The following is a 19,388-nucleotide window of genomic DNA, read 5'->3' as shown; positions in this document are numbered from 1 at the left end:
ATACGAAAACAATGTGTTTAACACTGGTCTATCATAAAAGTAAGACCAGGCACCAGTGCATCACTCCACCTTGAAATACCTCCCTCACTTGACTTCTAAGGTACCAATCTTACCGCTACCACTGGCCACTCCATCTTGACTACCTCTGTTGCATCTTTTCATCCTCCCAGTTTCCAACATAAGGAGATCTTAGGGTTCAGTCCTGAGCCTCTTCTCTATACACACTTTCTCACCAGGTACATCTTCCAGGTCCACAGCTTGAGATACCAGTTATACTCTGAAAACTCTGAGATTTGTCTCCAGGCCCAGATATTTCCCTGAACTCTAAACTCAATCAACTGACTCTTCAACAACTCTACTTGGGATTCCAATAGGCATATCAGATATAACATGACCCAACTGAGGTCATGACTTCACCACCACCACCACCAGCTCCCACCTGGAAAATACTAAAGCCCTCCTTCTTCTAAGTGTATACCTTCTCAGTCAGTGGCAATTTTATTCACCCAGTTGGTCAGGCCTAAACCCTCCAAGTAAACTTTGATGCCTGTCTTGCCTATCTACCTCACATTGTCCATTTCATCAGCACATTCTGGTGGCGCTATCTTCAGAATAAATCCAGCAGCTGACCATTTTTTACCACATCTTTTACTGCCATGCTGGCGCAAGACATCATTAACCATCTGCAAGGTTGCACAGCAGGCTTTCCCAAACTAGGGCTGGTATTCTCCACCAGGCCCATGTAAGAGAATGACACTCCCCTGCTCAAAACCTTCCACCTCACTCAGACTCAAAGTTAAAGTTGTTACAATGGCCAAAAAGATCCTGCTTGATGTTTGATGCATCTTTCTTACCACCATCCTCATCATCTACCCTTCTCCCTCTCATTTCTTCCTCTCTAGCCATGCTGCTGCTCTAACACACCCCTGACTCTATCAGGAGCCTTTGAACTCATCATTCCCTCTACCTGGGAAACTTTTCTCCTCACTGTTTCATGTCTTTGCCCAAATGTTACCTTTCCAGTGAGGACCCTTGTAAAATTACCCTGCTTAAAATTATAAACTCATACCACATATCTCATCCCTTTTTCTCTAGATGTAAAAGTCTTTTTGATGTATTACATGTCTATCTGTTTATTATCTCTCATCCCCCAATAAAATGTAAACTCCATGCATGCAAGAAATTCTATCTCTGGTATCCTGCTGTGTCTCCAGCACCTCACTTCACTGATAACCTTGAACGAAGGTGGAGCTCAATAAATATTCATTGAATGAATGAATAAGCAGACAGTAAGGTTAAGTAAACCTTCTCATGGCCACTCAGTTGATAAGTGGCTGAGCCTGGTTTGAACCAAAAGCATTCCATCTCCTGTATTTTTGACAACTATGAAATACTGACTAGATGAATGTCTTCTAGTGTTGGGTTTAGGAAAAGGATTGGTATAGCCTGTAGTGTGATGCAAAAGATGAATGTTAGGTATATTTGTGAAGTTAGCAAACAAAAGCCCCAAAACTATTTCTAGGAGATACCCTAAAGAATATGTGTGGCATGTATTGGGATGACTCTGCTTATAGGCTAATACTGAAATCTCATTGTTACTTTCATCATGTCTTTTTCAGATTTTCTGCCTTTGCTTCCATGCCATTATTTCCTGTCATTCCCTCAACTCTCAGTCCCTGCTTTACTATAATAAAAAGTATGAAGTAAAGGAATCCAGGGTTAGATAACAAAAAGGGGAAATGATGTGTTTAGGGAAAAGGTATTGGGCAGTCATCAAAGGACTTTAGATCTAAACCTAATTTGGTCACCAATTTGTCATTTGCCTTTAGGGTTGTCCCTTCCTCTCCCTGGGGTACCCCTCATTTTTATTTTATGTTACCCCTCATTGGGGGTAACATAAATTCCTTCGAAGACCTTTAGCTCCCAAAAATGATCTTTTTTTTTTTTTTTAACTAATAAAAGGCTCCCTTATCCTCAGTAGTCTAAAAGTGGTTAGGAAATATGGTGCAATGTTTAGGAACTCGGCTTTGGGGTTTACTACTGAGGTTCTGGTTCTGGTTCTACCACTGTGAAACCCTGGCCAAGATAATCAACTTCTCTAAGTATCATATTTCTTTTCTATAAAAGATAGATGATGAAAATACCTATCCCTCTAGGATGTTTATGCAAATGAAATGAAGTCATAGGTAAATCACTCATTACTGTGCATAATGTAAGTGCTGAATAAACTTTTACTGTTCTTTATTTTTAAAGTTTTTACTGCTGCAGGGTTATATTCTACATGATATTTCATAAATGTATCTACCTTCATCTTACTTCCCACTGGAGTCTGAATCTTTCCATCTTTTATCATATGACATTGCTTTTGTAGCCCTTAATGACTTTGGGCAACTTTGTCTGGACTATCTCCAGGATCAGTTGTATGCAGTTACCCCAGCTGCCCCCACATTCCAGGGCAGATGGTGGAACATTGTAACATGAGAAAGTCATGTTTTGTGATTCATTCATTGTCTGCTTTCTCATACCCGGCAATTTGAAGATGATCTTGGCCTCAGTTTTGGAATGTCAAGCCACAGTCTACAATTATTCCTGCATTCTGAAGCCAAGAGACACAACATTGGAAGCAAACAATGCTGTAATTCAGCACAATGATAGATGGAGTTATTAAAGAAATTGTGCTGACTGCTTTGAGAATTTAAGTCTCAAGTCTATCCAAATGCATCTTTCTTTCTTCTTTTCCTAACTGATATTAAGAAACTGTCTATGCTCAGGTAGTAACAACAGAAAAATATGTCACTTACCTTTCAGGTTTAGTTACATCCCAACCTAATAAATAGTTACAATGCTTCAGGGAAAAGGTACTTACAGTCCATTCTAAGTCACCCAAGGACATGATCCAAAGCACATTTACAAAGCAAATGTTTATGAAATATATAATCTTTGCCATGCACTTTGTTAAAGACTGGGGATATGGTACAGGATAATAGTGACTTTATTCCTACCTTCATTAAGCCTTTTTTCCAGCAGTTTTTCTTTATCTTTTGTTATTTCCTAACTTTGCCCAGATATGGTTAGACATGACACATTCCTACAAATTTGTTGATTCTCTCAAGTAGTGATATAGGGTGTGCTGACATAAATATCCCAATTTCTGCTTGATAGAGAGAGACAATTCCATAATATTTGGTTTTCTTGGGAACAACTCTAATTTCCTTACTTTGCTTCCCACCTCCCACCCAATACACACCTCTTTCTGCTTTATTTCGCTCCTTCAACACAGAAACAAAAAAAGTATTCACCAAATTCCACTATCCATTAATAAGATGCCACACGGCACAGTAAAGGACACTAGGTCCAGAGGGCACAGCTTCAGAAATTAGCTTTTTTGAAATCCTTGGAAACAATAAAGGGATTATATGGTAAAATAAAATGAGAAAGTATATACTAGGAATAATGTGAAATAAAATAATGTCAAGAAAGAACAACATATGTCTTAAATCACCAGTGTCTGCATGGGAAAGTACTAATCATAGAGGTAGGTGGCATCTTTGCCTGTCAGGCGGCCTTGAACGCTTCAGGGAATCTGTCATTTTTCAAGAGGTATCAATTAGTGGTTGCTCTGATGGCAGAGTGTGAACCACACCTCTCTAATGGTTAGGTTGTGTTAAAAATGATTCCTGTGAGCATAAAGCACACACAGACATGGGTTTCACAGATACCCTGGCACCAAGACAGACTCCCAAGAGAGGCAGGCATCCTGAGAAGGCAGAACCAGGGGGAGTGGGAGTAGTAGAAGGTATTAGCAACTCTAAATGGGTCTTAAGATTTTTGAGCAGAAGTGTGCTGGGGGAAAGGATGAACTATGGATTCAAATGTATCTAATGATGAATTTAAATTTAAAACTATGCCAACAGATTTGGGTCCTACTGGGAATTAAAGAAACATTGCTGTAAAGATTTACCTCTCAAGAAGTGTGATCGTAGAGATACCATATAGGCATACACACCTACACATAGCATTCCTGTTGCCAACAATGCTTCACAATATGTATATTACCTCCATTTGCATAGAAGGAAATTGAGTTTGGAAACTGTCAGGCCTCCGAACCCAAGCTAAACCATCATATCCCCTGTGACCTACAAGTACATATCCAGATGGCCGATTCCTGCCTTAACTGATGACATTCCACCACAAAAGAAGTGAAAATGGCCAGTTCCTGCCTTAACTGATGACATTCCACCACAAAAGAATTGAAAATGGCCTGTGCCTGCCTTAACTGATGACATTACCTCGTAAAATTCCTTCTCTTGGCTCATCCTGGCTCAAAAGTTCCCCCACTGAGCACTTTGTGACCCCCCGCTCCTGCCCGCCAGAGAACAACCCCCTTTGACTGTAATTTTCCTTTACCTACCCAAATCCTATAAAATGGCCCCACCTCTATCTCCCTTCACTGACTCTCTTTTTGGACTCAGCCCGCCTGCACCCAGGTGAAATAAACAGCCTTGTTGCTCACACAAAGCCTGTTCAGTGGTCTCTTCACACGGACACAAATGAAAGAGACATTAAGTAATCTGATTGAAATCACATAACTAGGAAGTGACAAGTCAGGATTCAAACTCAGAACTGACCCTGGAGCATATCAGCATTCACCAAACATGCTGAAAATCACCGTTGCTTCTTTCCTAGGTTTTATTTCTGATTAAACCTAGTTCTGACACTCGGAAATGCCACAACTTAAACTCCAAAGGAATAGCTCAGTCTCCTAATAGTATGACTGAAAACTGGCCCAGCTCAGTGTCTGCTGAGAATAATAAAGACACCCAAATAAAAGAGGGTACATTTCCTCCAAAGGCCTAGAGGTGGTCACACTACATACTGGAATGAGCTACATGGATTGTAAACCCAGCACCAAGTCACCACAGGTGGTCAGCCTCAGTTGTAAAATATTGATTATATTTTCTAGCAGATGACAATACTCAAAGTAGGGCCTATTAAACATAAAATACTTTGGACATCTAGGTGTCCAACTGTAACTAGAATCACCAGTTTTGGCTGGCTAAATATTAAAGACCTTCCCTTCTGTTTATTTCTAGTCTAGACAACAAACAAACAAACTGCTGGTGAAGAGCAAAATAAAATCTGTACTGCTGGATTTTGAAGATTACAGAAAACTTCCAGTGACTTTTAGATATCTAATCTCTTGCCAGTGTATTAGCATCATTTTCCTTCTTGATTAGCTTTTTAAATTGAATGGTAAAATCAAAGGGACTTTGGAAAAAAATGTCACTGAATGTTAGAATGAGGGTTTAGGAGATTTCCTGGCACCTGGGCTAACTGTTGTAGCTTTCTTGGCTAGTTAATGAAATATGTGTCTCTCATAAACTTTTAAACATGGGTTACATACTGCTGGTGTGCAAGTAGTAAAAGTAGATGCGCTTTTATAATTGAATGTACATAGAATAGATGCCCACCCTCACCCTTTTCTGTGTGCATTCATCTGGCACCTCTTCAAGTCTGACATTTACTAGTTTAGCTGTCTAGGAATACAGGTCCCCTCTTTGCCTTAAGAAATTGGTCTTTGTTACCAGGGAAGTGGTCCTCATTCCTAGCCAAACAGTAAGAGTATGTATGATTTCCTTAAATACATCCACTCTTTGTAGGATTCACATATTCAGACACCACACCCCATAAGCTTCCATGCATGCCAGTGCACCAACACACCATGTACATACCAACAGAATTCGCAGGGCAGCATGCTATCCCACACGGCCTCAAATCTAGACAGTGGGCCCTCTGTGCTGCCTCAAAACCAGGCAATGGCTGATTCCCCTACACAAGCTCCTTACTTGCTAGTGTGAAGGAAGAATTGGACCACATGCTTAGACAGATGGGTGATTAAATTACTGGTGGCTATTTTTGCTAGCTTTCCATATATCTCTAGATGCCCAACACAATTTTTAAAAATGATCAGAATCACTGATATCAGCGAAAATAGATCAGCATCACCTTATTCCCAGAATCTCTTGTTCTTAGTGACACATGAAGTCAGATCCACAATATTACACCACTGTGAACACACAAAAAAAGGATGCTCAGCAAAAACCTGTCATTCTAGGAGACTATCAACAAGGATATTATTTTGCCTTGATATCATAAAATGCAAAGATAATACTGGCTAAAGCATTAGATCCCTGCCTAGGTTTGATTCCTGGCTCAGCCACCCCCGGAGTTGTGTCCTTGGGCATGTTATTTAAGCTCTCAGTGTTTCTTCTGCATCACAGATACCATGATGATATCTATCTCAAAGAGTTCTTTGTGATAATCAATTTTAAAGCACTTAGAGCAGCATCTAGAAAGGACTTAAGTATGCAATTGTTCACTGCCAATATTCATTGTCAAATGATTTTGGGGATTTTATTTTTGCTTTAGTAAAATCCTTCCAAAATAAAGTCAGCTGACCAGTTACAGAAAGGAGGAAAACAGGAAAAAACACAAATATAAGACATTTCATCTAGTCAGGACATACAAATCCTTGAGAGCTGGGTAGAAGTTCCATGGGTGAGTATTAGATTTAAGTAAAACCTCCTCAAGGGGCCTTGAATTAATACAATGGTGCCATGCTGGGTCTGAATTTTCTTACTTATAAAACGGGCATAACACCTTAACTGTATTTTACAAGGGTTTTAGGAGGATGAAAAAAATAGTAATATGGGCAACAATGTGTTTGCATCTTCCCTACTAGACCAAATTATTGAGAGTATGGACTCGGTTTCATGTCCATTTCTTTGAGGCACAGAGTAAGACAGAGCCATTGTACAGACATATTATCTGTATAGAAAAATGAATCAATCATTTATGTATGATACCCTCCACTGACTGATGTCTGAACAAAGCCACATAATTTCCTTGTTAACTCTGTGGTGGCAAGCAGGAAAAGCGGGCCTGTAGGGATTGACCTTTCACACTGATGTGTTCAGTAAACCCAAAGAGTCTGAGGCTCAGAGGAGTAGAATGACTGCCCAACCCCCAAGCCATCAACAAAGCACAACTGACTATCATCATTATTGGCACTCAGCAAGAAGAGTCTCTGAAACTATGATTTATTGAGCTTGTATGTGCCAGCACTGTGTTCAGCTTGTATTTTCTCATGATATCTTTTCAGTAAACTAATGAGACAATATTGTTAGGATTCCCAGTTTGTAGATGAGGAACGGGAAGGCTCGGAGTGTTAAAGTAACTTGTGTAACATTATCGAGCATGGATTAGAAAGCAGGAGAGTCTTGAGTCCAGGGTCTGGGCTTCCCATCACTGTGTTATACGTTTTCCTGCTGAGACCTGAACTCATCTTTGCCTGTGATAAAAATTGTAAACATGTTTTCCGAGTTTGTTATTTATCTCCTTACACTGCTTACGGTATTTTGTGAGTACTCTTTTCATCTCATAAGAGCAAAGAGTTAATATTCCTAACATATAAACATTTTCTGGAGATAGAAGAGAAAAACTCCAGTAAGTGTCTAGAAAAATAGGCAAGGGGACATCATCAGGAAATTTAAAGAAAAAGAAGTGCAAATAGTCTGTGAGCTCAGCCACATTAATAATAAGAGAAATGCAAATTAAGGATAGAAAAATTAGAGCATCACCAAGAATAATAACTGCAAAGGATAAAAACACTACAAATATATTTAAATCTATGAGATCATAATAATACTACGAAAAAAAAGAAGACAGAAAACCTCTTATTGGTCATCTTTGGGGAACCAGATCATTATTTTGAAAGTTGTAAATAATAGAAAAACAAGCATTTATCCTGCCTTTCCTTGTAGTCTATAATCAAATACTGATAAAACTTGCCATTTGTAGAAGTTTATCACCAAAAATGAAGACAAAATAATAAAATTTTAAGATCAACATTTTGTAGCCCCAATAAAATCGTAGATGTGGGCAATAATTATCAATGGCTGCTAACATTTCAACTCTTTTTTTTTTTTTTTTTTGAAACACAGTCTCGCTCTGTCGCCCAGGCTGGAGTGCAGTGGCCGGATCTCAGCTCACTGCAAGCTCCGCCTCCCAGGTTTACGCCATTCTCCTGCCTCAGCCTCCCGTGTAGTTGGGACTACAGGTGCCCGCCACCTCGCCCAGCTAGTTTTTTGTATTTTTTAGTAGAAATGGGGTTTCACCGTGTTAGCCAGGATGGTCTCGATCTCCTGACCTCGTGATCCGCCCGTCTCGGCCTCCCAAAGTGCTGGGATTACAGGCTTGAGCCATGGCGCCCGGCCGGCTGCTAACATTTCAAAAGCAAGAAGACATCATTGCCTCCTGATGGAGGTATGTAGCTTCATAGGTGAAGTTACATGTGATAAAAAAACATGCAACCTAAATTACATCAAGTTGTTATCCTTAAATCTCATTTATAGGAAATCCAGGTGACTTAGAAATATGCTGTAAATAATATCATAGGGATAAAATTGGCAACATCCAGACTGTGAGACTGTCTGTAGGACAAATAACCCCATTGTCTTCCACATATAAATTACAAGAAAAACAACTAATAGTGATGTGAAAACTATGGATTAATAGAGACTTAGGAGACAAGAAAGTCTATTTTAATGGATGAAACTCATTTGGATCTTGATTTCCAAACAATATGTAAGAAAAAATTATCGATAATTTGAAAAATAATTAGATGCTTGATGTTGACGATTTATTAATGTCTTTGCATAATATTATCCTTATATTTATGGATGTCATCTTGTAGAGATGAACACTGAACTACTTAAAGAAGTGGTACTGTGGGTGGGAATTTGCTCCAATAAGGGTTAGGTAATACATACAAGACTGCCCATGAACTAGAAACATTTGAGGTTTGCTTATGGGTAGATAGGATTTCATTACCCTATCCCCTTACTTTAATATGTTTTAAATTTCCCATAATAAAATTATAAAAAATAACTATTTGCCATATATAGGTGCATATAGCATCTGCATGACAAAGAAAGTTTACCAAAATGATCCTAATAGTCCTACTGTCGGGGTGGTAAGATTATGTATCATTTGACTTTTTAAATTTTCCAATTTTTCTTAATAAGCATTTGATGCATTTACGAACAGAAATGAAAAAGTTAATATAAAACAGTTTATTTCCATATGAGATTTTAAACATCAATAATATTTTATTGTTTAAACAATTAAGAAGCAAATTTTGCAAAATCTTAAGATTTGCTAAAGCTGGGTGATTAGCACACTGTATTCACCATATAATTTTCCTTAATTTAAAAATTGTAATATTTTATAATACAATATTATAAAAGTTGAAAATAAAATATCTGGACTGTTATCTGCTATCCCTGTCTGTTAGGTTATATTGAATATCTTTTCTCCAAAATAATGTCTAAAAGATAAGTGTGTCACACAATGCAAACAATATGTGTAAGAGATTCTAGGAATCTGTCCTATGGCAAAATGTAAAAACATTAATCTATATATCTTTAAACATTTTGATTTTTAAAGGAACGAAAATATGGCTTGTAATTTACTGAAGGAATTTTACTTTCATACTGCTCGATGATTAGGAAAAAGTCTTAATCATTCAGTTAAAAATATTTCAAAAAACAACTGGATGGGGCCCTAGGGACTAGGCAATTGAATCCTATTATTTCATAGATGGGAGGAGAAAGGCTTATCCAAAGTCACATAAATGACTTGGGTCAGATGGATGACAAAAACCCAGGCCTCCAACACCTATTTCCCATCTTTCATGATCATGTTGCACAACGTGGCATTTTATAAAATGTTTCTATGATCCCAGTAAAACTACAAAACTACATAGATTATCAGAAAAGGGATATGACAAATACGTGGATAAAGAGTTGTGGCTTGTGTGAGGGTACTCGTGATGGAGAAAAGGGGGCTATGTCTTTATATGTAGATTACTTATTATAGCAGTCTTAGGTTCACAGCAAAATCGAATTGAACTTCAGAGAGCTCAGAGCTCGCATATATATCCCTTGTGCTCTACCCATCCCTTCAAATGCACAGTATAATCCACCAACTGGCATGGTACATTTCTTAAACTTGATGAACCATTACACTGACACAAAATTATCCCTCAAAATCCATAATTTACATTAGGGTTCATGCTTGGTGTTGTGCATTTTATGGGTTTTGACAAATGTATTATGATATGCATCCTGCACTACAGTAGTATACAAAGTAGTTTCTCTGCCCTAAAAGTTCCCTGGCTCCATCTATTTATCCCTCCCTCCCCACAAATCCCTAGCAACTACCGTCTCCATAGTTTTTTCCTTTTCTAGAGAGTCATATTGTTGGAATCATATAGCATATAGAATTTACAGATGGGCTTTCTTCACATAGTAATATACATTTAAGGTTCCTCCATGTACTTTTATGGCTTGATAAAAATTTCTTCTTAGCACAGAATAGTATTCCATTGTATAGATGTACCACAATTTATTTATCCATTCATCAAAAGAAGGACATGTTGGCTCTTTCCAGCTTTTGGTAATTATGAATAAGGCTGCTATAAACATCCATGTGCAAGTTTTTGTGTGGACGTAAGTTTTTCACTCATTTGTGTAAACACCAAGAATATGACTGCTGTATCCTATGGTAAAAGTAGGTTTAGCTTTGTAAGAAACTGCCAAACTGTCTTCTACAGCAGCTGTAAAGAGAGGCTCAATTTTAAAAATGATCAGCTAAGTGAAAATCACACACAAATGGTATTAATCCTGAAATGTCTTCGGCAGGCAGCATGCCCGGGCTGACATTCTGTACCTCAAAAGCCACTCAACTGTAAGATCTCTGAGGTCAGGGAATTTTTTAGGGTTTGCTGTATTTCCAGTCCTTAAAACAGTACTGGAGCACAGTAAGTTCTCATTCAATGTGCGTTAGATAAATAAATAAATGCAAAGGAAAAAAATCTTCCCTCCAGTTTTGTAGCAGAGAGTTCTTAGGTCAAAAACAAGTGAAATGAAGACTTTTTCTTAGGGACCAGAGTGTTTGAAAACTAAGTATTTTTAAACAATAGAATCTCACTCAGGCAAAGTCCTCCCCTATAAAAGGTGTGAAGGCCTGGGACAGAGAAAGAAAAGCAGAATCTCTTCTCTTACTCTGAGGCATGGGCTCACCGCATGGAACAGGGGACAGGATCTTCTACACGATTTAAACAGTTTTCCTTTTATTTGCCATGCACGTAAAGTTGAATTTACATAAATTAAATGCACATAAGCTGAGATTCCACTATAATTGCAAAACCATTGCATTGGAAATAAGCTTTCATTGAAATCACATTAGAAACCAGAAAGATTAAATTAGATTTCGAAGCATATTTAGCCCTATCAAGAGGTAGATTATAGAAAGTTTATAAAACAACACAGACACACACAGCAGGCCAGAGTGCCTGGCCAGGAAATGAACAGCCTCATCACCTCCATATGGAGGGGAAAGCTGTCATCTCATATCGAGACCTGGATGATCAATCACCCAAACCGTAGAACTCTTACTCTACAAACTTAAATGGCCATGCAAACAAACAAATCACCGATTCACCTGGCCTCAGTTTCCTAAACTGTAGAAGGGGCATAATATTACCTCTATATATGATTGATTAATGGAGAGAGATTACATATGATGGGTCTAGCTTCCTGGTTCTCAATTCTCAAACAAAAACAAACCATAACAATCCCTTAAAATCTAGGTGTGAAGTAATGAGAATTCATTTCAACCTTGTTACCACCACAGGTTTGCTAATCCTAAGCCTTCCCAAAACCTTATGCTTCCCATCCTCAGCACACACTAATTTACTATTTAATATGTCTTAAGAATCCACAGAGCCCTATGAATTACATAAATGTGACTTAGGTGACTGGCTATTATTTTTCCCTCACCCTTCTCATCAGGCAAATGTGAAGCTAAATTAGTCACTTATCATAAAGTTCTCTGAAAACATTAAAGTCTAAAGAAATGCTTGATAATTGTTCTTAGCCATCTGGTGCCAAGTGATGCTCATGAACTTATATGAGCCATTTGGTAAAAATCCAAAAACGTCTATCTTAATTTTACATCTCACTTACTGAAAGTTCCAAGTTGAGAAATTTCTAAGAGGAGAAAATGGTTTATAAAAAGGAAAACAAATGGGTAAATCTTTGAACTCGTTCACATAAGAAGGCTTACAAAAATCCACTTTTTGTAATCCTAGCACTTTGGGAGGCTGAGGTGGGCGGATCACTTGAGGTCAGAAGTTCAAGACCAGCCTGGCTAACATGGTGATACCCTGTCTCTACTAAAAATACAAAAACTAGCCCGGCATGGCAGCGCAAGCCTGTAGTCCCAGCTACTCGGGAGGCTGAGGCAGGAGAATTACTTAAACCTAGGAGGCAGAAGTTGCAGTGAGCCGAGATCATGCCACTGCACTCCAGCCTGGGTGACAGAGCAAGACTCTGTCTCAAGAAAAAAAAAAAATCCACCTCTATCACTGGTTTTAACAAGTGAAACTAAGGTAACATCACACTGTTAACCTCTCCAATACATGTGCACACACATGGTAAAGGATTAATTGTGTCTGCTTTTCTTTCTCAGTTCTTTCACATGACTAGCTACACATCAGTGCCTCTCATATGGAGAAGATTACTGAATCTCCTGTGGTCTCTCTTCTTTCCTAGACTGAGCCACTAAAAAGCAGACATCTCCTTGTCTGCATTATTATAATAGCCTTCAACTAGTCTCTACTCAAGGCATCTCTGGCTGATCCCAGTCCATTGTCTACCTTATAGATGAAAGGATCTTAAAAATAAATGATTTCCACTTCTCTGTCCAAACTTTCCAAAGGCTTCCCACTGCCCTTAGAATGAAATCCCAAATTCTCAACATTGCTTAGGAAGTCATCTGAGACCTGGCCCCTGGCTACATCACCGGTGGCATCTTGTACCATACCCTCTCACCTACTCAGTGTACACCAGCCACACTGGGCATCATTTCTTTCACTGTGAAGTGTCACACTCTGTCTTGTCTCAGTGCCTTGAGAATACTGGAAATAGAAGATACCACTTTGACCCACAAGCTCTCCAAAAGAAATATGAAAACAGGTTTGAGGGTAATTTGCGAATGTCTCTGAGCACCTCCTCTCTTCTTTTTTCTCACTCATAAGGAGGTTGTGTCCATCTGCCCATGGATGTCTTAGAGCTTGTTTAATTTCCTTCTTTAATGTAATAGTGTAAATAGATCCAATTTGCTAAACATATTTTTTTCTTGTTCAAATATTGTCTCTCTCATTCCTCCCTGCTCACCCCAGATCTCAGACTCTTCACAACACATTTACCCTCACAATTTATAAAAGCTGGCAGCCTGGATACTAAACTCAGTTCTCAAGCAGGGTCAAACCAGCTGAGACACCCACCCGGAGTAGCTAGAAGAACATTACTTATCTTTCAATGATTTTATGACAACCTCTAGCTTCTGAAAATCACTGGATATTACTCTAAAAATAAAACATTACAGATAATTACCCCTTAGAATGGAACAAATCATTATATTAATTTGAAAAGTTATCTTGAATATGGGAAAGAGTTTTTTTTTTTTTAAGTTGCCAGTGTACATGAAAAACCTCATTTCTGAGAGGAAATAAGGAACAAAAAATTGCTTCATGCTTCCTGAAATTCATTTTGCTGATGCTAATAACAAGTCCAACACTGTACAGTCCCAGAGAATGCTCAGAAAGAATTACAGAAAGTGTGTCAGAAGGAGAGAAAGGAAAGAAAATTATAGGTGAGTGAAAAATAGCTTTTTAATTTTGGAAGAATATTTGGTTCTACGGACTCCGAACTCAGTACAAATAAGTTAAAGTAGAAATCTAATTACTATAATTCCAAGGGAAGAAATATAATAAAGCCTTATAGAGGTCAGCAAAACAAAATTAAAGGTAATATTAATAAAACCTAACTCCTATTCATATGTATTGACCCACTTCTTTCTCCTAACAACTTGTGAGGTAGATTCCCCTCTAATCTCCACCTCACACATGGAAAAAACAATCAACTTATCCAAGGCAGCAGTGCTGAGATTTGAGTCAAGGTGACTTGGCTCTGGAGTCCACACTTGTAACCATGACACTGTGCTGCTTCTCACATCTTAAAGGAAGTCAGATGCAAAGAGATACCTTAAATGTCACACTTTGCTACTGACCCCAAAGCAGAGGTGAGTTATCTGCTCCTGACAATGCAGGACAGAAACTCAGAATATTGTGTAAATAAACAAAACTAAGTCCTAGAGGTCTTCTGACATGTGTCAAATGATCTAAGGTCTCTTGATTCATAACCCATAGTTGTCCTAACAAGCCCTGGTACCTAATTTGGCAAATACCTATGGAGTGCCTTTCAAACATTTGTCACAGTGTTGACAAATGAATCAGACATAGGGCAGTAAATGGATTAGGAAAGTAAGTACAAAACTTACTTGTTGTGGGATCACAAATGAGTGGATAACACACATTTGAGACATCAGAGAGAGGGGCATGAGATGGAGGCTGAAGGGGGTTTGGCTGGATGAAAGCAGAGGAGGGGAAGAGATGTGAAGACCATTTCAGGCAGAAGAAACTACGGGTAAGAAAGCTTGGAAGAGAGAACACTGTACTTTCAAGGAAATTTATAAAGTCCTATATGGATGGATGAGTTGCATATTTTGAGGACAGAGCACTCTAAACAATCAGAATGGAAAAATACATTGGGATGAGTCACACAGAGCCATGCAGACTACATTAAGGAGTTTAAACATATAAAGCTGCCTTTAGGTTTCAGGGAAAAGAAAGACTTCTAGCTCAAATGACTCTTCTCCTTCCTATCCCACTCCACTTACCCACTGCACCATCCCTACCAAACAGAAATCAAAAAAGAACCAAACAAAACTGAGTCACTGAAATTAGCATAGAACCTGAAAGGGAGAAGATGAAGTCAACAAGATGAGAAGTGAAGCAGGGAAAAAGTATATGTCCAGAAGAAGAGAAATGTTACTTCACAAGAAGGCAAGCAACTATAGGGCAACTCTGAATGATGAGATCAAAGGACCTATCAGTTGTGTGTTAAAACCAGCTAGCAGGAGCCACCTGTCAAATTTTCAGGAGTTTCATGAGCTGCTTATTAAGTCATCAGTAACTTGAAAGCAGCCATATTGGGAATACTCACACCATGAACATTGACAAATGTTCTAAAATAGGGCTTTTCTTTCTTGAGAGGTGAGTTACTAGCAAGCACTGCCTATATTCACTGAGTGTTTGTTGCTGTTATTATTGGAGAAAAATAAATAATACAAAGGTTCCATTTTTTAAACTCCCCCTTACTCTATGAACTCTTTATGTATTAGGAAGTGTAACACAAATCTGAAATAATAGACTGTTGTCTAATTTCTTAGCCCAATGTATTGGTGTTGACTTAACCCACTTACAGCAAGGCCAAATACTGAACTTGATCAACTCTCTTATCCATGAGTTCCTACTGATATTTGTAGACCTACAACTCCACCAAATGTATGAAATAAAAAACAATATATTTGATTAGGAAAGCCAATAAGACTTGATAGAAATAATATCAATGCTTTCAATATTCTTAAAGTAAATACAATTAGGAGTTTTAGATGGCTGTTTCAAATAAATGAAATTATGAATGTGTCATAAAGGTATATTCCATATATTTGATAAATACCTAGTAAATTTCATTATTAAAATGTATAACAGATTATACTTATTTAATGCTATATGTATAAGGCATCCAATCTTATAATAATCTCTACTTAGCTTTAACTATTATCTCCATTTTACAGCTAAGAAAATTCGGGTTTATACATTAAATAGCTTGCCCAAATTTTATAACCATTAAGAGACAAAAGTTCCTAGCCACTGATTCCATAGCAAAAACTGTTAAATCCTATACATAACTGCTTGCTAAGATACTTTAATGCCATTAGGTAATGTTATGAAATGCAAAAAGTAAAGTTGTGCAATTTAAATTTTTTAAATTAACATTTTAAAAATTAAACATTAATGTTTACTAGAAGGTGTGCATCCTAGTTTACCCTGGTTTTCTGGCATAAAAATTGGTAGTGCCAAGGATTGGAAAGGATTAGTTTTCTTTATTGCAACAGAAACTCTTAAATGGCTGACAATATACCAACTCATCAAATTAGACAATGTGCTTCATTCCTTTCATAAAATATTCCAAATGGTGCCCATATTATGATAAACATTGGAAACTATCAGACTACTCTCTTGTATTTCACATATTTCTGTTTAGATGTATGTATACCAAGAGGCAACTGTGTTTGTTCCCGAGCTTGTTTACTTCAGCTACTTTTGTTTGCAAAAGCACATGTTTCTACATTATTTATTATAAACACTATGTAAATCAATAAAATGTGTGGAAAAACAGAATTGCTGTTTCCATGGAGAGTAAGTTGAAAAACATTAGTAGGCATAAATCTATAAATGGCAGAAAATATTAACTTGCACAAAAGATATATCTATAAGGAGGAATAGGAGTTAAGAGCGGGAATGACAAAACAAATAAACAAACAAACAAAGATCAACTACTTTCAGTTGCCTGAGAGGGAGGATTTGTGGGAAGACAGAGAGCTTCATTGAAGAGATGTTTGATTTAACTTTGAAAAATGACTAGCATTTTGGAAAGCGGAAATAATACACATTTAAGTTAGTATGACCAAGTAAAAATCTAATTTAGAAGAGAACAATATGCATATTTTTATACATAATTATTGAATTGTAATGGAATTATAAATGAAGAAAGATCTGCTAGTCTTATACAGAGGTTTTAACCTGAAACCATGAATGAGCTACTAGGGGTTCCGTTAACCCCCTGCAATTTATGTAAAGTTGTTTTTCACATTTTCCTAGACAGAGGGCCCACCACTTCTGATCCAAAATGGATTTACAACCACTAACCTACAGACTTACTCCAAGGTAAATTGATGGACTCATGAGGTAGCTACTGCCTGTTGACTAAAATGAGGATTAGAAATTAGTCATAATTGTCAGCTTTATTTGCTTTTAAGAATTGGTAGCAGACAGCAGCAGTAAGGGGCAGTTACTGAGAAAAGCAGAAAAAATAATGCTGGGCAGAAAAATAGAGTGACTGTATATCACATTTAGAAAAGACCTTAATTAGACCTCAACCTGTAGACAAGGACTCTTTAACACAGAGATCAAATGTCAAGGGGAAGAGATATGTTGTGTGATGAAAAACGAACATAAACAATAGGATACACATTTTCTAAAACATGGTTAACAATTCTTTACAGGGTAAAGAATTTAAGTCACCCTTATGATATTGGATACACTAAAATAACTCATCACTAGAGACTCAACAAATTAAAGATAAATGTCATAGTGTTGCCATTTTATATACTCAACATCACTGAAAGGGGATTAACTTTATATGTATAGATATTAGTGGGCAAGAAAGAGAAACATAAGTATCTGTCTTCTAAAGATATTTATGTGATACATATGCCCATTCTAACAAGCTCTGAAATCCTACTTTTATTAGTGTACCTCAAAGTTGTGAACAGTTAAATATAGATCATTAGTCAGTGCATGGTTAATTACATATCAGTATCTCTTGAAGATTAAAACATCTGCAGTTTAATTATCTTCACATAGCAGACCCCATTTTCTACTCATTCAGGTTGGAACAATGTAGTCACAAAATAGATTGTTCTAGATTAAAATCAGCTTGATAGTACTTCACAAAGCTAATTTAAAAGGAAGAACAAAACACACCTGCTTCCCATCTCAGGGAGAAACAAGCTCCCGCTTTATACCTTTCTGCATTCACATGAATGCCATAGCAAAGCATTCACCCTATAGTCCTGTCTTTCCTTCACTACTTTGACATAACAATCACAGTTTTCACACAGCTAGCTCTTTAAATTCTTCCTTTCAAATCTGCAAATTTGCTAAACTTTCCATTTAAATGATTTCAATTCTGGTTTTGAGGTCCTGTCCCTACACATAAACAGATCATCTTCAGATTTGGATCACTGCACATAATAACCAAAACAGTATTATTCTCCTGCTTTTTTTTTGTTTGTTTGTTTTGTTTTGTTTTGTTTTGAGACAGAGTCTCTCTCTGTTGCCCAGGTTGGAATGCAGTGGCATGATCTCCGCTCACTGCAACCTCCGCCTCCTGGGTTCAATCAATTCTCTACCTCAGCCTCCCAAGTAGCTGGGATTACAGGCATGTGCCACCACACCTGGCTAATTTTTGTATTTTTAGTAGAGACGGTGTTTCACCATCTTGGCCAGGCTGGTCTTGAACTCCTGACCTCGTGATCCACCCGCCTCAGCCTCCCAAAGTGCTGGGATTACAGGCATGAGACACCGCAACCGGTCTCTTTACTTTCTTTCACAGTCCTAAGTGATCCCTTAAAGGAGAGATCATCCCTCAGAAGGGAGGAAAACACGACAGTGTCTTAACACTGTCCTAAATTTAAGACAGAGAAACCAGAAAAACAGTTTTAAATACATAAATGGTGCTTAGAATAATGTACTTGATTACATGTCCTGCAAGTATTTTCCTTCGTGTTTTTGTAATGAACCTGACCATGAAAAAACAAATTTACATCTGTCATCTGTGTCATAACGAGCTGAGCTCATTTGGTGAGGAAAACCTACAATTTAATTGCTTGATTTAAATTTGGCTAGAATGCATACTGAAACATTACTCTTTTAATTATGTTAATTTATAACTGAAAAGTTAAATTTACAAAGGCAATAACATTAATTATTTACTTGCCCATTAAAGTTGAATATATATTACAAAGCTAATTGGCTTCATAAGTCTGCCAAAAAATTAAAAACAATTTGTTCACTGATTTATACAGGAGGGCACACATATTATCAGCAGGTTGGTGTGTTTGTATGGTTTTTTTGGTGGATTACATGAAAATATGTGTGAAGTACTTTCTTTGTTTATACAATACTCCACATAGGGTCTTTCTTCCTTGTTTAAAACACATTTTAAAAAAGAAAGGAAGAGAGGCAACTAACATGTATTCAACGCTTTCTCTGTATCCCGCTTTCCATGTAAGATCTCATTTAATCCCAGAACTGAAAAAAATACTAATTGGCATTATCTCCTTTTTGAAGATGAAGGAACCAAGGTTTAAGAATATTTGAAAAATTTGCCAAGGCCAAGTTGCAAAACAGTCAATCAAATTTAGGACTTGCCCAGAAAGAACTAAGATCTTAGCATTTTTGCTATACTGTTTTAGTACTTGTTACTCCCAGCAGATTGAACTGCTGACACACTGATTCCCTAAGAAGACTTGCTTTAACGTCAACATCAGATTTGTAATGAAAATTTTATTCA

At 37.5% G+C, this 19,388-nt stretch overlaps 1 long non-coding RNA gene across 1 annotated transcript in view; it reads right to left on the bottom strand.

The window, feature by feature from the left end:
• Positions 1-19,388, bottom strand: part of LOC105540572 — a 423,715-nt gene that overhangs the window by 2,310 nt on the left and 402,017 nt on the right. The window contains exon 3 of the long non-coding RNA XR_001006210.1: positions 6,007-6,067. This is a non-coding gene — a long non-coding RNA (uncharacterized LOC105540572). The remainder of the gene's footprint in view (positions 1-6,006; positions 6,068-19,388) is intronic.

Source organism: Mandrillus leucophaeus, unplaced genomic scaffold (genome assembly GCF_000951045.1).
Source record: "Mandrillus leucophaeus isolate KB7577 unplaced genomic scaffold, Mleu.le_1.0 Scaffold222, whole genome shotgun sequence".
NCBI lineage: Eukaryota > Metazoa > Chordata > Mammalia > Primates > Cercopithecidae > Mandrillus > Mandrillus leucophaeus.
This window is presented reverse-complemented; position numbering and strand designations above follow the sequence as displayed.